General features: G+C 45.1%; 1 long non-coding RNA gene across 1 annotated transcript; it reads left to right on the top strand.

Moving 5' to 3' along the window:
• The first annotated feature begins 184 nt into the window (after positions 1 to 184).
• On the top strand, positions 185 to 5,398 carry LOC133088247 (uncharacterized). The gene is made up of 3 exons (XR_009700503.1): positions 185 to 203; positions 523 to 605; positions 5,140 to 5,398. It is a non-coding gene; the product is annotated as an uncharacterized LOC133088247 (long non-coding RNA).
• The last annotated feature ends 1,365 nt before the right edge of the window (positions 5,399 to 6,763 follow it).

The raw sequence follows: 6,763 nt of genomic DNA on the forward strand, positions 1-6,763 counted from the left end.
CCGGGAAGTGGCTCGCGGGGAATTGTACCCCTACGCTGCAAGATTTACATAAGCCAAGCCCCATTCCTGACCTCTAAGGCGGCTCCTCTCCTCCAACCCCCGCCCTGTCCCCGCCCTGCCGAGATGACCAATGGGCGGGCCGGCTGATGAAGGGGGAAGTGACGTCATAACGTCCGCCCACTTCGGGAGCCCACCAAGCCGAGGTAACACGCCTCTCACCCTTTATCTGAGATGCCGGCGGATTTTGCCAGCCTCCTCGAATTCTTATCTTTTGTCCTGCGTTACACGCCGGGGAAAGGAATTCTGGGATCGTGTGTTACGCTGATCCAAAATTTTTTTAAGTAGTAAAGAAATTGTAAAACAATGGATACAAGTATATATTTATGTATGTGTCTTGTGTTTAAACATACAGATTCAGGGTTACATCTCAGAGTGCTACTCGGTGTATTTTCTGTGCACGTCCTTCCTACTTCATTCTCATGGTATCCCAGGGACCATGTTTTTCCTTTCCCCACCATACAGAATACAAGAAATGAAGATTCTGAAAAAGAAGCTGATGACCAAGATAAGGGATAGAAAGATGACGTGTTTGCTTGAAGAGTGAGGTTTGTTTGTTTGTTTGTTTGTTTTCTCTTACTGGGTAAGACTGGGTTAGACCTGAGGGCGGGGAGGGGGGAGACTGCAGAAAGCAGCCAACTTGTGTTTTCAGACCAGAGAGCAAGGAGTGGAGTAACTTGATTCTTGAGGGTGCCTTTGGCTTAAGGGGGAAGCTGACTCTTCCGGAGAATCCTGGAGCTGACAACAAAGGAACTCAGCACCCAGCCAACTTCCAGGAAGAGGCTTCCTTTCTTCCTCCCTGCTTTCCCTCTTTCCCCTCCTTTTCCTCTCTGCAGCCATCAGAAATAAACTCTGGCTCGTTTCATCTGAAACATACTTTATTCAAGGGATAGTAATAGCTCAGAGAATCTCCAGCAAACTGGAGAACCAGGCTCTACAAACAGGGAGGAATAAAGAAGGCCAATGGAAGGGAGCACACAGACCAAATGGAAAGGACACTAGTGCCTCCTGCTGAGTGACAGACCCTGTAGCTTTGCACAGGTGACATTACTGGCCCTGGACACTAGACACTGCCAATGGGTCTATGACTTCTGCTGCACCTGGTTGGTGTTAAACTAAGGATATTGAGGTGGGGAGATTCTTCTGTTGCAGGGGACAGAAAAAATTTCCCCAAGGCCTGCTCCTTGTGTCTCTCAACTCCTGTCAAATGCTGGAGTAGTTGTTGCTGATGGGGATTGGCCAGCTCTTGGTAATAGACCCACATCTTAGCCCCTAGGAAAACTAAGACAGCAAGTGCGTGATCCTTAAAAGTTTCAGAATGTGGGAAGTTTCTCATACAAACAAAGGGGGCTCAGATACTAGATGGCCTAGATATGACAAAAGACCCTCCTGTGCCCAACACCCTGCAGCCAGCCCTGTGGGGAGCATTATAAATCCAGTTCTGAAGCCCCTGCTACCCTGTCCCAAACATACACCCGTGCACACCCAATTTTGGATGGTGTTAGACGTTTACCCTGAGCAAAGGGTGAGGGTTTTGACTCCTTATATGGTGATGGTTGGTATATCACTCAGTATTATTTACATTACCTACACTGAGAATTGAAAAGTTTGAAAGTTCACATTTCTGGGGGTAGAGTAATTGTTCTAAAGCCATGGTAACAAATAGCCACCAGAACTGGTTTTTAAATCCTCTCTATCTACCAATGTCCACTGTAGGAGTTTCCTGTTGCTATTGTAACACATTACCACACACTTAGTGGCTTAAAACAACACACATTTATTATCTTATGGTTCTGGAGATCAGAAGTCCAAGATGCATCTCACTGGGCTAAAATCAATCTGACAGTGGAGGTGAGGTTCTTTCTGGAGGCTCTAGGGGAGAATCTCTTTCTTTGCATTTTCCAGCCTCTTGAAGATGCCCACATTCTACTCTCATAGCCCCCTTCCATCTTCATAGCCAGTCACAGCTGATCAGGTTATTCTCACAACGCATTATTCTGACACCAAATCTTCTTCCTCCCTCTTTCACTTATATGGACCCTTGTGATTCCATTGGACCCTCTCCCCATCTCAAGGTCCTTAATTTAATCACACCTGCAAAGTCTCTTTTGCCATGTCAAGTAACATGTTCACAAATTCCAGGGACCAGGATGTGGACATCTTTGGGGAAACATTATTCTGCCACCACAGCCAGTCTCCTCAGTGAACACATTTCTGCAAACGTATCAGTCAGTGGTGGCCCCTCTCTTCTGAAAGTCAGCCAGGTGAAAGCAACTCAGTCCACTGCCTTTGAGTGTCAGCCAGTCAACAGCTGTGCCCTGTGTTGAGGCATTTGAGTCAGAGAGAGAGAAGGAGAAAGTCTGTGGGGAGAGGAATCTGAGGACCCAGTGCCTGGGAAGTTCCCAGGGACCAGAGCTGAGAGCTGCAAATGCCTTCATGGGAGGAGGAGGCTGGGGAGGGTGTTAGGAATTGAATGTATGTGTCCCACCACCCGCCCCCCCAATTCATATCTTGAACCCTAATCCCTGTGGGGCTGTATTTGGAGAAGGGGCCTTTAAGGAAGTAATTAAGATTAAATGAGGTCATAAGCTTGGAGCCCTGATCTGACAGGATTAGTGTCCTTAAATGAAGAGAGCTTGGGCTCCTGCCCTACCCCAGCTCAAGCAAGGAGAAAAGGCCATGTGAGGACCCAGCGAGGCATCTGCTATCTACAAGCCAGGAAGAGAGCTCGCATCGGAAACTGAATTGGCAGGAACTTCCAATCTTGATCTTGGACTTCCAGTCTCCAGAATGTGTGAAAACAGATTTCTGGTTAAGCCACCTGGTCTATAGTATTTTTTTCTGGAAACCCAAGCTGACTAATACAGATGGTTACTTAGCCATTGGCCTAAGCACCTTCTCCTACATGGTCCTTTCTGGGATCTGCCCCAGTTTTGTTCATTTCCTGTAATTAGCACTCACCACCTGCTTTGCCCTTCTTAAGGCTGATTCATGACTTTGGAATGAAGATTGATCACCTGGTTTAGGATTTCAATAGCATAATTTGCTACATGTAACAATGACCTGCACCAAGGATCTTCTTACAGTTTCTTTTGAACGAGTTTGACATCTCCCCAAATTTCAACCTAGCATGACTTGGACAGCTGGACTGAGATTCTGCAGAGTGCCCCCATGACCCCACGTGGCCTGCATTTCCTTTTCTCATGGGAGATTTCCGTGCTTTGGACTCTCCAGAACCACAGACCAGGGTTTGGCTGCTGGTGAGGAATCTGTGCCTAGCTCTGGGGAAACCTAGGGAAAAAGGAAAGAATCCCCAGAATCAGGGCACGTGAGGGGGCAGGGGCTGAGAGGCTGTTCTTCTGTGAATAAAGGAGTTTGGAGAATGAGAGAGGAGGCTGGGGTGTGTGTGTGTCCAGCATGAGGTCAGGGGAAGTTCAAGAGAGGGCAGCTGCCATTCTGGGACCAGAGGCTAGAACCTCCATGGCATTCACGCTCTGGTCATCGTCCTCCTTATTCTTCCTCAGCTTCCGCCTTCTCCTTCCTCGCCATCCTCCCCTATCTTCTCTCCAGGCTTATTTTGTTCCCACCCCTCCTCCTTGTCCCCACTCCTCTTGCTCCCATCCTCCCCATCCCTTCCCCCCACAAAGCAGGCCAACATGGGAAGGGGCTGCCCCAGTCCGAGAGGACGATGAGGGAGTATTTTCCACCAGCCTGAGAAACACGAATACATTTCTCTCTGGTCAGAACCTGGTTTGGAGGAGACAGAGCAAGATGGCTCTGCCTCAGGAGCTCATCCTCCACAGCCAACCCAGGCAGCACGGGCCTTAGGCCGACCCCAGGGATGTGTGACCAAAAGTCAGGAACCTCTGGACATGGATTGCTGACATCTGGTCCACAAGATTCCAGACAAGTTAATATCTCGGTGCCTGCCTTCTTTACAAGGCAAGTTCCAAGGGAAGGACTGTGGCTCCCCTTCCTAGCCGCCTGGCGAAGGCGCACAAGGATCCCTCTGTTCATGCAAGGGTAGGTCTGAGAAAACCCTCCCATCTGTTCCATGGAGATCAGCTGAAAGTTCACAGTCAGAAGTTAGTGGGGTCCCAGGTGCACCGACTCCACCACCACCTTCACCTCCTCCACCACGCACTCTTTGTTTCGGATGAGATTTCTACCATCAGAGTCAGGCTTGGAGGGGGGAAAAAGCTACATTTTGGGGAAAAAAAAAAAATCTAAAGAGACTAGTACTTGTGCAATTTTATGGACAGCAGTGAAGCACTTCTAGGGTTCTAAGCTGACTTTATCTTGATTCACTGGTCTAGATTGTGCCTTCAGGTAGTGTCTTATTTTAACTAAACTTTGTTGAAATTAGAGAAGTTCTTTTTTTCATAGTTCCAATATTAGTTGGCATCTGAGTTAATAGTTTTGTGACCAGCAGAATAATACTGTCTCCCCCAGGATGTCCCTGCTGTAATTCCCCCAACCTGTTCATATATTACACCACATAGGAAAGGAAACTTTGCAGATGTGATTAGGGTAAAGACCTTGTGATGAGATTATCTTGGACCATTCAGGTGGGCCCCATGAAATTACATGGGGCCTTAGAATTGAGAGACAGAAAAGGTCAAAATGGTGTGAAATTAGAAGGACTTTACCTGCTGTTCTGGTTTTGAAGTTGTAGGAAGGAGTCAAAAGCCAAGGAATGTGGGAGGCCTCTAAAAACTTTTTAGGAAAGCAAGGAAAGAGATTATCCCTTAGAGCCTCCAGAAGGTAAGGCAGTTTTGTTGACCCCTTGATTTTAGTCCAGTGAGATCTTTGTTGGACTCCTAACCTACAGAAGTGTAATATAATAAAAGTGTGTTCTTTTAAGACACTAAAGTTATGGTTACTTGTTACAGCAGAAATAGAAAACCAATTCAGTAAGTGCCTAGCATATTCACTTTAGCAGTAATAAGATCTGGGGGATATAATAAACCCTGTATAAATTCTGCAGGTTGTTTGCCTGTCTTAGGTTGACAGATCAAGAGATATTTGTACGTTTGGGCTTCCCTGGTGGCACAGTGGTTAAGAATCTGCCTGCCAATGCAGGGAACACTGGTTCGAGCCCTGGTCCGGGAAGATCCCACATGCCGCGGAGCAACTAAGTTCGTGTGCCACAACTAATGAGCCTGTGCTATAGAGCCCGCGAGCCACAACTACTGAAGCCCGTGTGCCTAGAGCCCATGCTCTGCAACAAGAGAAGCCACCGCATTGAGAAGTCCTCGCACCGCAATGAAGAGTAGCCCCTGCTCGCCACAACTAGAGAAAGCCCGCGCGTAGCAACGAAGACCCAATGCAGCCAAAAATAAATAAGTAAAATAAATAAATAAAATAAATTTATTAAAAAAAGAGATGTTTGTACATGTTTGAAGCATTACATTAGGTACCTGCCATCTTTCTTCCTTTCCATTTTTTTCCTAAAGTGCTCTCACCCTATTTTCTGCACAGGACCCGACATGGTTCTCATTTGAATTATGGCAAATTGGAAGACATTGGTGGTCATGCAGGTTGATTTATTTTTAAGAATGAGTTCTGTTTCTGACATATAGAGGAAAAGAATGTAATTTATGGAAAGTTAAATATTGGAGAATCTTCCATTCCAAAGATACATTTTTTGCAACTTTTTAAATAGGGTAAAGAACTACATTTCAAAGGGTGAAACACAAGAATGGCTATTGGGAATTTTCCCCATAAGTAATTTGTGACTTGATCCTGACCAGCTCTGAGATCTGTATGATTCATGTTGTTGCTTTCATAAATGTTATGTCCATAAAATGAAGTTCTTAGAAGCAATGTTTGAGTTCTCCATTGGATTTAGGAAGAATTGCTGGGATGCTTGAATAACTGCAGAGCAAGAGGCCCTCAAATATTCCTACTTTGTCTTTAAGTAATACTTCATAGTTTGGCCGACTTTTCATCCATTCTGCTGATTCTGTCAGTGAGTTCCTCTTTATTGACAGCCAAAGGCACTCATGGAAAATGCTTAAACAACCAAGTATAAAAGCAGAAGTTGAGGTCACTCCATTTACTATGAAAGTGGGGCATGTCTCTATCTCAGACCTGAGTCTGTTGATGAATATGTTTGTTATTGTTGTTGGTGGTTGTGATCATGGTTGAATTTTTTGTTTGTGTTGTTGTTTGTTTTAATTTATTACTGCCTCTAGGGTATAATTGTGGAATGATAGCTTTATTTTAATTCTGGAATGCAAAAGAACCTAACTATGGTCTTTTCCCAAAGGAAGATCTTAAGATCATTATGTCAACATTTATGGTGTGACTTAAACACTTTTCAATTAAAGCTTCTTAATTAAAGGAAAAGAAATGTATTTATAATTTTGATTCAGTGTTATAGAGCAATGTGTTTTAAACTGTGATCTGTAGCCCACCTGCATCAGAAACATCTGCTTGTGTTTATGTGATATGTAGACTCTAGAGCCCCACACCAATGAAATCTCTTGGGATTGGAGCCCAGGAAGTAGCTTCTATAATCTCCACAGCTGATTCTAAGGCACTCTAAATGTAAGAACTACCCTTTTATACTTTTAGACTGGAGATTTTTACAAAATGACAGGAGAGTAAATCATTCTTTTAAACTTAGACTTCAAGCATTAGACAGTGAGGTGAGCTCTTAGTGCCAGTTTGTCTTTCCTATTCTCACCCGCTCAGTCTAAGG

The sequence above is a fragment of the Eubalaena glacialis genome, chromosome 3, assembly GCF_028564815.1.
Source record: "Eubalaena glacialis isolate mEubGla1 chromosome 3, mEubGla1.1.hap2.+ XY, whole genome shotgun sequence".
NCBI lineage: Eukaryota > Metazoa > Chordata > Mammalia > Artiodactyla > Balaenidae > Eubalaena > Eubalaena glacialis.